Genomic DNA, 13,831 nt, shown 5'->3' with positions numbered 1-13,831 from the left:
CTGCAGCCGCCGCGCTCCTCTCCTGGGGGGCAGGGTGATAAATAAGGCTGCGTTCGTTTACTCGGACAAGGAACAGGGAACAGGTGCCTCCCACGCGCCAGGAAGTCAATGGAAAGTGACATTTTTTTTTTTTTTTTTACCCTGGCATGCAGAACAGTACAGAAACGCCGTCATTCTTTTCCTGGGTTTAAGGGTTTTATTTTGGTTTTTTGTGGTTTTTTTTTTTTTTGCTTTTGGACCAGATTTTTGAAAGAGCAAGCACAGTTCTGATAAATTACAGGTATGAACCACTGATACCTATTTCATCATTAATAATATGATAGAATCTGAAGATGACAATCCCCCTCCCCCCCTTTTTTTCCTTTTCTCCTCACTGCCTATGAATCAGCTTCCTTTTCTGCTTAAAATGGCTTTGCTGTTAACCTCTTGCATTCCTTACCTGCTGGCACGTTTGTATCAGTCCTTAGTTCAAGAAAGGTTTCAACATTAAACGCACAATGGTTTTTTTTTTTCTTTTCAGACTGTTGAGAGATATCAATAAAAGACTTTCTGTCCCCAAACCTTCAGCTGATCTCCAATTTTTATAGCACCTTACTGTGACATAGCTTCCTTCTTTCCTTCCTTCAAAAGAAATGCTCGGACTTTTCTCTGTGGTCTCTCAGGTGGTTCTGCTCTTGCTAAAACAAATGTGGAGCTTCAATTCCATTTTATTTGCTTTCTGTCTACACTGAGGCAAAGATTTTACATTTCATATACATGTGTAGCACACCCAGGTCCATACAAACAGGGAATAGAAAAGGAAGATGTTAAGAGGAAATTGCTCCTTTTTGGGGGGATTTGGGAAGGGCATATTTTAGTTGTCTTTACAGTGCTGTGAACTGCTAAATAATCACGGGATTTACTCCCAGGAGAGCAGCTATATTTGAAAGGTAAGTGCAATGATTCTGTTAATCTGCAGTGAGAGAATTATCCTGACACAGGGTCCCACACTGAATAGTTTGCTGAAACATATGAGGCATATATTGTCTGCCAAAGAGTGAGATATTTTATATGGAGCTTCATCAGAGTGGGATTTTGGTTTGGAAGCCATGTGAATGACTGTGGGATGGGGATAAGCTGGACCTCTCATTGTGTGCAGATGTGAACACATCCAAATTCTGAAAACAGGTGGATTTTTAAAGGGAAGAACATCTTGTCTTGTTACCTCCATGAAAGCATCAAAAATTGACCATGAAGACTCCATATAAGGATCTCAACCAGTATTTTGGATGTCCCCTTTGCATTCCAGGGACAATGAAATACTCTCTGTATCTGCTGATTTTTGTCTTCTTAACATGATCAGACAAACAAACAAACAGAATAAACTTTTACTGCCTGACAAAGAGACAAACACATAAAACCCTGAGAACAATAGTATCATGAACTAAAATGTGTAAATAAATTCTCTCTACTGAGATAAACTATTTTACTTGTAATTTCCTCCTCCAAAACTGATTAATTAAAAGCTATTACCATGGATAAACAGTCAGGATATTTTACTACTTGGCTGCATGTTGATTACACCTACCTCGGAAAACTAATTGCTTTTAAAATATTAATCACCTAAAATACTACATTGCATATAGTATTAATGACCACCTGAATACAGTGCTATAGTTTGCTTCTTTTTTCTCTCCTTCTCTTTGGGAAATGCAGCATTTTAGTCCTATAATGGAGTGTTCCAGCACCAGTATGCTCCAAAAGTATGCATTTTATAGTGGTCATATTGAAGCATTTTGAAAGGTGTTGCCCCTTTTCACAGTGGCACTTACAGCCAGAGCCTTCAGCCACTGGCCAGGTGCCACATGGCTTTTGAATAAATGGCTTTATTGAGAATTCAGACAGTGTGGGCAGTGAGAAAACCCTGTCACCCATGAGCTCCTCAGCATCCCTGGCTTCCCCAAACCCTTCTGCTCAGCACTGCTGCCTGTGGTGAGGCTTTGCTGGGCATTTGAGCGAGTGATGGGCAACCAGGAGCTCAGGGACTGTCCCTCTGTGCAGGGGTGGGTGACAAACATCTTTGTTCCAAACTCAGTCCTCAGCTATTTCAGATCTCAGTTCCCAGCATTTACACACAGTCAAGTTTTGGCTGACTGAGGTGTCTTGCTAGGCATGGTCAAAGTCAGGTATGCTTTGTCTGAGCTCCATCCATAGTCTGAGGAGGTTCTTGTTTGGTCTGGGCAAAGCTCCTGATGTGGGTGAGAAGGTCATTTGGACAGTGACAGGAAGGCTGGTGAAGTGATCGCTGCCCTCCTGGTGAAGTAGAAAGAAATTCTCACAGGTTTTGTGAAATCCACTGCTGCTGCCCCTGGAGAGCTCCCAAAGCTCCTCCATCACTCCACAGGGCAGAACACTTCAGCAGCAGCTGGGCAATGGTGAGCAGTTTCTCAAGGGCTGTATCTCCCCAGGGGTGTCCCAGGAAATGTCCTCCCCTCTCTGCAGCTCTTCTACCTGATCCCAGCAGCATTTGGCTTTTTACTCTCAGCTAAGAAACCCTCTTGCTCCACTGCTGTTTTCCCTGAGTCTGGAGCTGGAGTTAACAGGCAGACACAACTTCCTATGCACGACCTTATGCTGCCTGCCAGATGTTTTACTGCATGTAAATATACACAGGCCCGAGGGAAACATTGCTCTTATAAAGAGTTGGGTTGGAAGTCATCTAGTCCAGTCCACTGCCCACAGCAGGGCCACCTCCCAGGATGGTTTGGGTTGCTCAGGGCTTTGTGCAGCGAAAATATCCAAGGATGAGGACCCCAATCTCTCTGGGTAATGTCTCAGTGCTGCACCAGCATCACATGGAAGAACCATGTAAAGCACCTTTGTCAAGAAAGGTTAAGAACTTAACTTCTGTTTCTTTGTTAAGAATCCTTGTGCCTGGTCACAGTTTGCCTGTAATTCTTGTCCATCCTCTTGAAGTCTCCTGACTACCTGAATATCAGAAGGAAGCAGTGGTGGGTGCTTGCTGGCCACTGACATTACTCCATAGACGGCTCAGGGTGTAGCATGCAGGATCTGTAGTGTGGCTTTTATTGGTAAATGAAACTAAACTGCCTTAGTAACTAAAAAAAATCACTAACACATGTCCCACATTGCTCTTCATTGAAACCTCTGGATCTCCTTCATGGTCTCCTCCCTTGGCTCCATTCTTGGTCTTTCATCTCTCGTGGTGCAAATTTGTACCCCAAACAAAACTCTGTTGTGCTGTTATCTCATTTCTCTGTGAGCTGAAACTCTCACCTGGGCTCTCACCTCATCTTGACATTGCAATAACCTCTTGGAGCAGGTTCCTGGAGTGATGCTGGTAGTTCCTCATCCTGTCCTTCAGCTCTTCCTGAGGTACTGTCTGCTGGCTGGGCTGGGAGCCCTTTTGACTGAGTGGGTTCTCATGCCCAGACATGAACTGTTTCTTTTACGGGTTTCAAGTTTTTATTTATACAGCTCATTCATGCCAATCACCATCCTCAGAAGAGAAGCTTCCCCCAGGTCAGGAAAGCACCATTTCTGTTTTACAAATATCCGAGCCTCTGTGCTGTAGAGCAGTGTCTCACATGAGCTGCACATGGTGGAGTGGCACTGCCTTTCCAGTGTCCCAGCAGTTCCTGGACAGAAACACCTCCCTCATCAGAGAGGAAGGTTCATTTTACAGATGGTTTACACACTTGTGTTCTAGCACCACCTTCTCTTGTGCTCCTATCTACAAATGTTGCACTGGAAAGAAGGGAGGAGAACTGGTTTCTCTGTCTATGAATAGATGGACTATTAGAAACTGTTGGCACCTGAATGGGCTTGTTATCTTCAGATAACAAAGGAATTGCTCCATCCTGGAGAAGGTCAGGTTATGCAGATTCTCTGGGAATTGAGGGACAAGCATTCCTTTAGAAGGAGGGCTAAGAAGCCACTTGCAAAGAAAGCTTGGGAGGGTAAAAAATAAGAAGGGAACAGACCTCTGCAGAAGAGAACCCTTTTTAGTGTCAAGTACCAGTGAAGGGGAGCTACAGAAGAAAGGCTTCAATCTGATATGGCAACACCCTTTCCAGAAGTCAAAAAGGTCCTCCTAAGGGGATTTGGAAAGGGCTGACAAAGGACAGTGAAGAACCAGAAGCAGGGAAGTGTACTGGGCTCTGCTGTTGCATTATTTGGCTCTATAGATTTTCTTGCACATTTCAAGTAAAGCGTGATTATTTTTACAAACATTACACAATCACTTTGCTATGTATTTTAATAGTTATTTATCCCTGAGGTGGTAAATTAGAATGTAGAGTGCCTGCAAGGGTAGGATGCAAACAGAAATACAAGTTGGAACTCCTGGAGAGCTGTGAAAACCAATACTAATCTCTGTTACTGGCTGTGGGGTCTCAGGAAGGAGGACTCAAGGGAGGAGCTATGTCCTGAGAACACAGTCAGAAAGCTCTTGGTCCTGGGATCTGTTTGGTTTAAAGCAGCATAAAAACCATCTGCTATGTCCCACACACAACCCTGTTATGAATAATCAAAATATTATATGTAGGGTTTTGAGAGGACTCAGTTTAGTGGACAGAGGTTTGAGGTTTTTTTTTTAGTTTTGTTCTTTTTTCCTGTGAAAGTCAGAGACAGATTGAAATCTGCTGACTCTTGCACTTATAAGATGGTTCAAAACTGGCTTGGAATTTTCAAATCCTGCTGGGAATCAGCATATGTCCAGAAGAGCATCAGATACCCAAAGAAAGTTAGAAGCAGAGGTAATTTGGTTTATCTTCTGAGCTGAATTGTAATTATAATGTTTGCTGACAACTTTCTGATGCCTACTGTAACTGTAGCTTTTTGTTTTCCCCTCACACTACAGAAACAGCATATTCTTGTCATGCAGCTGTTGCTTACTGTGTCTTCCTTCTGCTTTGGGTGGATTTTCCCATGTTCATATCTGTAGCTTTTGAGTCCTTCTGTCAGTGAACAGCTGCAGGCTGATACTAGATAGAGCTGGATTTTTTTTCTGTTCACACACAAGCAGGCTTGTGAACAAAAGATTTTAAAGGAAGCTGATAAATGAACAAGGTCTTTCGGACGATGCAATGTTGCTAACGGTGCGGACAATGGAAATCCTTGTACTTGTCCTCACTGAAAGCCAAGGAAGACATAACTCAAGCTGTTTTATCTGTGAGTCTCCAAGCTTTTCCCTACAGGCTCCAGAGAGGATGTTCCCTAATGGACTCATCTTTCATGTGACAGAAAAGGAAGTGCTGTGTCCCAGCCTAATGCTTGCCTTTCTATTTGCCATTTGACTTGGATGTGGCCCTCTGAGGGGAGCCCCTGTTTTTAGAGCTTCAGGGAGGATCAGGCCTTTCCTGGAGTTCCAGATGGGGCAGGTGCAAATCCCAGAGCTTCCCTGTGCCTCCAAGGGAAGCAGATACACTTTTCTGGATGGATGTCCATCTCAGCCCTGCTCTGAGGCTGGACTCTGTGCGCTTTGCCAGCTGTTCAGCTGCTGGGCCCAGCCAGGCACAGTGGCTGCCATTGTGCCCCGAAGGGATGGGAACGGGAGCGTGTGTGGGGAAGTTGAATGTACATTTGTCCTGTTCTTGCAGCTCTCTCACGTTTCCTTTGGGTTCTGCCTGAGGACCCTGGGGACAGCAGTTTTATTTGTTTGTTTTTCCTCTGTCTTTAACTTCTTTTTCCATTCTTGAAGTAATTGGTCCACTTATATAAAAAAAAAGACATTAGCAAATCAGCGGCGACTGATCCATTTGGCTGCCACCATCCAGTGCCCACTCTTGCACACAGTGGGACAAGAACAGAGACAGATCCCGGTCCAATGGGAAGGGACACCACAGGGAATTCTCTGGCCAGCTCACCCCAAGCAAAGTACAGGAGGGTTTTTTGAGGAGGAAAAGAAGAGGCCAGGGTGTTCAACAATGGCTTTGGCACAGAGCAGGCCACCCTTTGCCCCCTCTGCCAAGGGGCTTTGCCAGCAGGGACATTTGTGTCTTGAGTGTGGGCTCAGGATGGGGGAGGCAAATACAGACAGATGGACAAGGGAGGATAGAAGGGTTATGGCCAGCTCTGCTCAGCCTCCCTGTGTCACAGCTGCTTGGGACACTGCCAGGGGTGGGCTCTGGGGTGAACTTGGGGAGAGGCAGGGAAAGCACCAATCCCAGGCCTGACACTGCAACACAAAAAGAAAGCAATAAAATAAATTTGAGAATAGCTGGAGACAAAATACAGGGTTAGGTGTATCCTTAATCTGAACTGGCACAGCTGTGTCCATTTGTTCTCCCACTTTGCTTCATCTGTCCCTTGTCTTAGGTGCAGCGTTCCAAGGTTAAAAGTTTGTGCCACTGATTTGTGTTTGGGCACAGTCAGACACCTGAGGAAACACTGTCCATGTGCCAGCAAGGAGACCCAGGCTCACCTCTATTTCTCTTAGGGCAGCCCCAGTGTTACACATCTGTGGTGAAATATGTGAAGGCTTCCATAGCACTGTCCCTCCTACAGGTGGAAGAAGGGCAGAGTGAAAGCATGACATGATTTTTAACAGCTTCAGACAGTGTGGCCTGCCCTGGGTAAATGTCAGCCTGCCCAGACACATTGCTCTGTTGGGGCAGGCCTGTGGGCACTACGGCCTTGGGGAGAAGAGTCAGGCTTGTGGAAAGTTTATCCTGTGGTCAGCTGGTAAAAATACAATAGTCTGAATTAGTTAGCTCTCATATGAACTGCAACAAAGCCTGGGTGCCAGCTTCTGCTCTGGAAAAGTTATTCCCTGTCTTCATCCAATCAGTGAGTTCAGCACCTGTAACTGAGTGGGTTGAGGAAAAGAAACATGAAGGGGGTAAGTGGTATTAGGGACACAACTGGTATTGCTCTTGGTAGCTCTTTTGGCACTTTCCAACAAATATGCACTTTTCCCTGTACTAATCTTTGCACAGGAAGGTGCTGAGCCTCTTCACCATCCCACAAACCTTTCCATGTTGCTCATGTCTCCCTCCGCTCCTCCAGAGACTTGGCAGTGGTGATGCCCCCAGTGTCCCGTGATTGCTGCTCGGCATGCTGGATTGTCCCAGCTCATCTCTTCCCTGGGCTCCCTGCCCTCCACTGCAGCCCCACCTGCTGCCCCTCATTGTCCTGCTGCCTGTGTGGCCAGGCTCACAATAGGAGCCTGGGCTGTGGTTTCCAGCCCCACAGGGACAGAGCTCTCCAGGCAGTGTGGATGAAGTGTCATCCTAAGAGCGGGCTCTCATGCTGGGGACATGTTACTTTCCTTACCTTATTGCAAATATGCTTCATCTGAAACTGAGAATGGAGGAAGGGGTTCCTTAGAAGCTTTTGGTTTTCTATTCCTGCTAATTATGGCTTAATACTGTGGTGGAAGCAAGGATGGTGTGAGTGAGGGGAAGAAAGCATATGGGAATTCACACACAGAAGGAACAGGGCCAGAGAAGAAAAGTGAGAGGAACAAGAGGAAGCTTTTTTGGAGTGAGAGAAGGGGGAGAGAGTAAAATGTGTCAGTTGTGTGAAAAGTGGAGACCTGCAGAGAAAAGCAGAGCTTAAACTGTGCATAGGATGCTGTGCCAGCAGGAGCTAAGCTCCAGCAGTGGGGACTGATGGAAAATGACAGCTGCAGTTTAAGTCAGGGAGGCTTCAGGGCCATCTCCTATCACATTTTGACAGGCTGCAGCGTGGTACTGGCCCAGAGATACTGCACCATCTCAGCTGGCACAAGGGGGAATTAAGAAATCTGGCAGTAATCTGAGCAAACCCAGGAAGATCCTGGTGAAGTAACACAGTATCAGAGACCCAACTGCCATAAAGGCTTTTAGCTAAAGATTTAAAGAAAACAATGTGTCTTGGAGGGATTGCTTACACAGTGACTTAATATTTTGCACTGAGGAATTATTACTATCTATAAAAACTTATTAATGGGGACAGTACTTTGTAAACAATAGAAACAAAAATTTTGCTCTAAAAGCTAGCATGAGATCAGAAGGTATCATCCTCATCCCTAAGGCAAATCCTCTGCAAATCACAGACCACTGAGCAAAGGTACTGACCTCAAAGGAGTTCATCCACCATTTATTTCCAATAACCCATCAGAGCTCAGAAGATTTTTCAGCACTCCAGAAATCCTTCATGAAAAACCCCCTGATAAGGCATGGGAGAACTGTGTCTTGGGAAAGTGGATAGATCAAGGACTTTGCTGAGATGGTCAGCTGCTGCACTAACAGGGAGTTTTACCTCATTGTTGTTCCTTAAAAGTGGTTCTTTATCAACAACTTCCCAACTTTCTGGTTTGCTGGTTTTGTTTGTTTGTTTGTTTTGTTATGTTTCTTGTTTCGTGATGTTTTCTCAGTTTATTTTTTCCCACAAAGAACTGACCCAGAAGAAATATTCAGAAAAAGGTGATAATAAAGTTTTCACTGCCAAGCAGAGCTGGAGGGGAAGTTTCTGATGAGGTAGAAAGGGAAAGGCTGTTTGCAAGTCTCTTGGAGGGCAGTAGGAACAGTATGCAATGAGTATCAGAATATTCTGAGCTAGAAAGGACCCACAAGGATCATCAAAGTCCCACAAGATAGCATGGGAATTGTTGGCAAGAATAAAAAATGAGAATTTCTTGTACCATGCATGCAGACAGTCATATCAGTAATATCATATCAGTGTTTGTTATCACAAAGATAAAAGGGTGAATACAAGGAGAGAAGGACAGATCAGACAGTTTTCACTAGAAAATAGCAACCCTTTAAAATGTTAAGTTCTTTTGTAAGCTGGTTTCAGTTTCTCTGCAATCCTCTATAGGAAAACTCATCAAAAGACCCAGTCTCATTTTTTAAATAAAATAGTGTCATTTTTCTCTTTGAAAAAAGTATTTAAGTGAGACTTTATTTTGAGTTTGTGTGACACATCTGTCAAAGAAAATCTGAGCAGAAACTAAGTGCTCAGGACTGTTCTGAAGAACTTTCCTGTTGCTGATGTAATTTTCGTCTGTGGAGAAGTGTGGAATTTTCTGTCTCCTTTCTGCTTGAAGCTGAACTGAATCTGGGCTTCCAAAATACTTTTCTGTGAGTGGAATCCACACACAGTTGCTGGATATGTTCCCTTAAGAGCCCTTGGAGCATCCATGAGTCTGAAGTAGAACAAGTAGATCAACTTTTCCCATCGTGGGGGAAAGTTGTGGAGAGATGTGGGAAATAGATGGGCTCAGTCAAGGTGCTGAGCAATTTGATCTCAGTTCAGAACAGCTTTTAAGGGGCTTAGTTTCATTCTCAGTGACTCAGTAACAATTTACATGTCTGAAGTTAAGGACCTGCTCAAGGATTTTTCTGAATGGCACCCCTGGGAGGAGGTGTGCTTTTAACTCACCACTTCAGGACCACTGTCCTCCTCAGTTTCACTGCTCTAGTCCAGATCCCCACCTGATTCTTCTTCCACCCCTTATTTTCTAGGTCCTGCCAGAAACTCCCAAATACCTCTGCCTTTTTTTATTTAAAATTATTTTTTAATTCTACTTGTGTTTGTATTTATTCCCAATTTATTATCAGCTGTAACTTACATTCATGCACAGATCATTCTTGAATGCAATTTAATAACACCAGAACTAACACTGATTATTTTCACACCTTGGGAATGAAACAAACAAAGCCTTTCCAATATGATTCATTGTTTTTTGTCATTTCCCTTTATTTCTATTCTTCCAGCCTGTTTACTGCCCACATGTTAGTTGTTTTGGTTTGTTTTTTTCTTAAGCCAATTTGGACTACTTTTCCCGCTGTTGATTTCATAGCACAGAGGATCAAATATTTTGGTAAAATCCAAGCATATTTTAGCCTCTTGTATTCCCTTCACCCCCTAATTGCATAATCCATCCACAAATTAATCAAATTTATCTGGAAAAACCCCATTTTCTGAACCTCTTGCTGCCTATTCCTCATGATGCACTTACCCTGAAGATATCTAAAGATGTACCACCCCCATATTGCCACACCATTGTTACTTCCATGCTGTATTTTGGATAGAAGCTGGACTTATGGCATGAGGGGAGACAGCCTATGTTATGCTGGGCTGTCCTGGGAAGGAATGCTGCTGGGAAGGGTGTGTTCCATGATGCATAACCAGATGAAACAGTTCCCTGCCAAATGAGCCATGACTGGGAGTCTTTCACGTGGTGTCATCCTTAGTCCCTGGTCCAAAGGGCACTTTGAAAAGAGTAGGCACCAACCCTTAAGCAGTCAGAGGAAAGCAAACAAAACCACAGATTTCTTGGACATTTGGGTGTTTCACTAATGGTCTGAAATAACCCAGCCATCAGTGTTGAATAGGCTGACAGTCTGCTGTTTAAACTCTTACACCTAAAAATACCTTGGAAAACGCTGGAAATCTCATCCAAGACTCCAGGGCAGCATGGGTGGGGGATTCCGCCCCTCTGCCCAGCTCTGCTGAGCCCCCCCTGCAGGGCTGCATCCAGCCCTGGGCCCAGCACAGGAAGGACCCTGGGAGCTGCTGCAGCCAGGCCACAGCAGGGACACCAAGTTGATAAAGGGACTGAAACATCTCCCCTATAGAAACAGGCTGAGAAAGTTCAGCCTGGAGAAGGAGACCTCATAGAAACCTTCTCCTGTCTGAAGGGACCTCTTCATCAGGAACAGCAGTGACAGGAAATTTCACACTGATGGAGAGCAGGTTTAGATTGGATATTAAGAAGAAAGTGTTTCCTGTGAGGGTGTTGAGGCCCTGGAACGGGTTGCCCAGAGAAGCTGTGGCTGTCCCATCCCTGAAAGAAGGCCAGGTTGGATGGGGCTTGGAGCAACCTGAGATAGTGGCAGGTGTCCCTGCCCATGGTGGGGGTTGGAATTTGATGATCTTCAAGGTCCCTTCCAACCCAATCCATTCCAAAATTCTTTGGAAGTAGGTGTGTTGGAGTGACCAGGCTCTGTGTTACCACTCACTTAAAAGGGCTTTTTAGGGAAAGGGCCACTGCACTGGGACAAAGACCATCCTTATGAGCCCATAATGGAGATACGTGTGTTTGAATCAAAAGGGTGAATGTACAGCGCTGCAAGTGCAGAGGAACAGAAAAGATTGTATGGAAGGAGAGAATGAACTTTAACAAGGAGCTACCACAACAAAAAACAATATAAGCAGTATAATGAGTTTGAAAAGAATATTTATTTTTTTTTTAATAGCTAAATCTTTGTTGCTTTTCAAATCAGGGTCAGGGATGTGATATAAAACCATCTGGGAGAGAAAACAATGAAAACCATAACTGTATGATCATACATCTGACATTTTGTACCATGAGTTTTTTCCATGTGTGTGGGTACTCCAACAGAGCTACTTGCATTGCCTACTTGAGAGTGATTCAGTGACCACAAAATATTTCTTTTATTCCATGGGGGAAGAAAAAAATAAATCTTTCCTAGATTTTCAAAACTCTCTGAATCTTTCCATCAGGCTTCCCAGCAGTACTGTGTTCCAGGTGAGTATGATTTTGAGATGGCCCCAGATGCTTTGACTGGGAGATACTTCACTTGAAACTGTGGAGCATGTTTGCCTCCTGGGAAGTGAAGTTGCAATCCTGAAACTGGGATTTCTCTCAGACCAGGAATCCCAGCCATGTAGTGAAGTTTTCTCTTTAAGAAAGATGGCAAGAGAGGAGGGATGGATGGCCTGTAGTGATGAAGAAGCTTGTGAGCTCCTCCACTACCACTTCCCAGGAAGCAGCATTCTGGCACCACTGAAAAGGGCTCATGGGCACTGACACAGGTCAAAATGAAACATACCTTGGTATTTTTTGCTTACCAGCCCCTAAAAACCAGCACCTAGACGGGCACACTGTTGGCTGCTCGGTGAAAGCTGACACTCAATCAATACCTTGTAGCCTAAGATTGCCTTTCATGGGGGGGTTACACCACTCAACCAATAGATACAAGATATTTTCTGGGGAAAGTCACTATAGCAGGGCTATAAATAGAGCCATACTTCTCCATCTCATTTTGGGGATACATACTTCATAATCTTAGGAATTCATGGATGCTCAGAGGTATCTGTAGAAAATACATTTGTAGAATTTTTACTGCACTTCTTCTACACTTTTACTAAATTGAGTTGTTTATGCAGCGCAAGCAGATTAGATACAGACCTAAAACAATCCCCCCATGACCCAATTCCACCTGCCTAAGTTAATTTCACTCTTTTGAAGAGTCTTGGGTTTGCTTGTCTTCCTGAGGCTGCCTGTTTGTTTCTCCAGGAGGGAATGGGAATGCACTGGGCTTAGGCTTTGTGTTTGCTTGTTGCAATAACAGGCGATGCAGAGACCCCAGGCAGGTGCAGAGGAGTGCTCTTTATTGCCAAAACCCCGGCCTTTTTAAGCAGTTAGCTGGTTATTGGTTTCCATAGTTTTAAGGAACAACAAGCCCAAATCAAGCAACCACCATATACACCACGATGTGGACATGCTGTGGACACGCGGCAGTCACGCAGCACGTCTCTCGCGTTTCTGATGTCTCTTGCATCTCTCAGGTTTCTCTACCCCTATTCCAGCTGAGTCACTCTCCCATAGTTCCCTTCTACTTAGCCGAAGTAACAGGCCGGAGCCATGTTATGAAGCCTTCCTTTTATAAAACTGTAGCTATCAGTAACATCTGCTCTCTGCTGCAGAAGATCCAAAGCTCTCTTGTCAAAACTGGTTTCTTCTTCTTCATTTCTGGTTTGGTGCAGTAGCAAAGCAGAGTCAAAAGATAAACCACTGTATTTCCAGCATGACTTTCCCCTGTTCTTTGCCATCACTAAGGCAAATATATTTTAACCTTCGTTGGTTTTCTTTTTCAGTGATCAACCAGCACCTGCAGGAATTTCAGAGAAAGCAAGACAACAATTGATCTGAATCTTTTTGATTCTGCCTGACATTATGCTCTATGTACAGACACCTGGAGCGGGTGACACAGGAGCATGTCCAGGTGGGTTTGTAATGTCTCTAGAGATGGAGGCTCCAGGCCCTCCCTGGGCAGCTGTTCCAGGGCTCTGCCACCCTCAGTGTACAGAAATTCTTCCTCGCGCTGAGGTGGAACTTCTTGTATTTAGTTTGTGTCCATTGCTCCTCATCCTGTCCCTGGGCACCACTGAAAAGATCTTGGCACCATCTCAAAACCCATATTCAAGATACTTGTATGTATGGATGAGATGCCCTTTCAGTCTTCTCTTGTGGCAGTGGTGAAACTCCTGTGTCAGGAAGGGAGCCAGCACCAGGGCCTGACCTGGCAGGAAGCTGTTCAGTTGTGGCAGCTTCAATCCTTTGGCAGCAGTTTAGGTCAGTTTAGTGTGTCCTCTGTCCCCTAGATCAGTTCCTTGGGAGGTCTGAGCTCCAGAGCTTGTGGCACACAGACCTTGGCAGGTAGGCCGAGGCCTTTCCCTTCCTCGGAGCTGTGCTGGTCCTGAGGGCTGTCCTGAGATAGGTTAATGGAGCACCTCTGCATGTGAGCTGTGAAATGACAGCCTTTAATAACCCCAGTTAACCCTTGAACAGCCCTGGTGCCATGTGGAAAACCCCAAAGCATATGGCTGATCAGTGTTTGCCTTGAGCTCGTAGCTGAAAGGAGAGGAAGGACAGATTGCAGCCTACACATCCTAGGTAAGTTGGGGCAGAGCACCCAGGCCTGAACTGCTTCTACCCTTTGGGTCTTTTGGGGCTGTTGTTCACAGTCTGTTGTTCATTGCATTCCTCTTTGCTGCTTAACCCTTGCATTAATTTTCTATTGCACTTTGGTACCTGAAGGCAATATACTGCTAACATGAAAAATAAAAATAAATCCAGGCATCCATACTGGTGTTT

The 13,831-nt window shown here is 44.7% G+C and overlaps 1 long non-coding RNA gene across 2 annotated transcripts in view; it reads left to right on the top strand.

The window, feature by feature from the left end:
• The first annotated feature begins 67 nt into the window (after positions 1-67).
• Positions 68-13,831, top strand: part of LOC111929947 (uncharacterized) — a 61,082-nt gene continuing 47,318 nt past the window's right edge. The window contains exons 1-2 of one of the 2 annotated variants that reach the window (XR_015285676.1): positions 68-280; positions 12,832-12,959. This is a non-coding gene — a long non-coding RNA (uncharacterized LOC111929947). The remainder of the gene's footprint in view (positions 281-12,831; positions 12,960-13,831) is intronic. The other variant, XR_015285677.1, reaches the window with a different exon arrangement.

Source organism: Cyanistes caeruleus, chromosome 4, assembly GCF_971803275.1.
Source record: "Cyanistes caeruleus chromosome 4, bCyaCae1.hap1.1, whole genome shotgun sequence".
Lineage (NCBI taxonomy): Eukaryota > Metazoa > Chordata > Aves > Passeriformes > Paridae > Cyanistes > Cyanistes caeruleus.
This window is presented reverse-complemented; position numbering and strand designations above follow the sequence as displayed.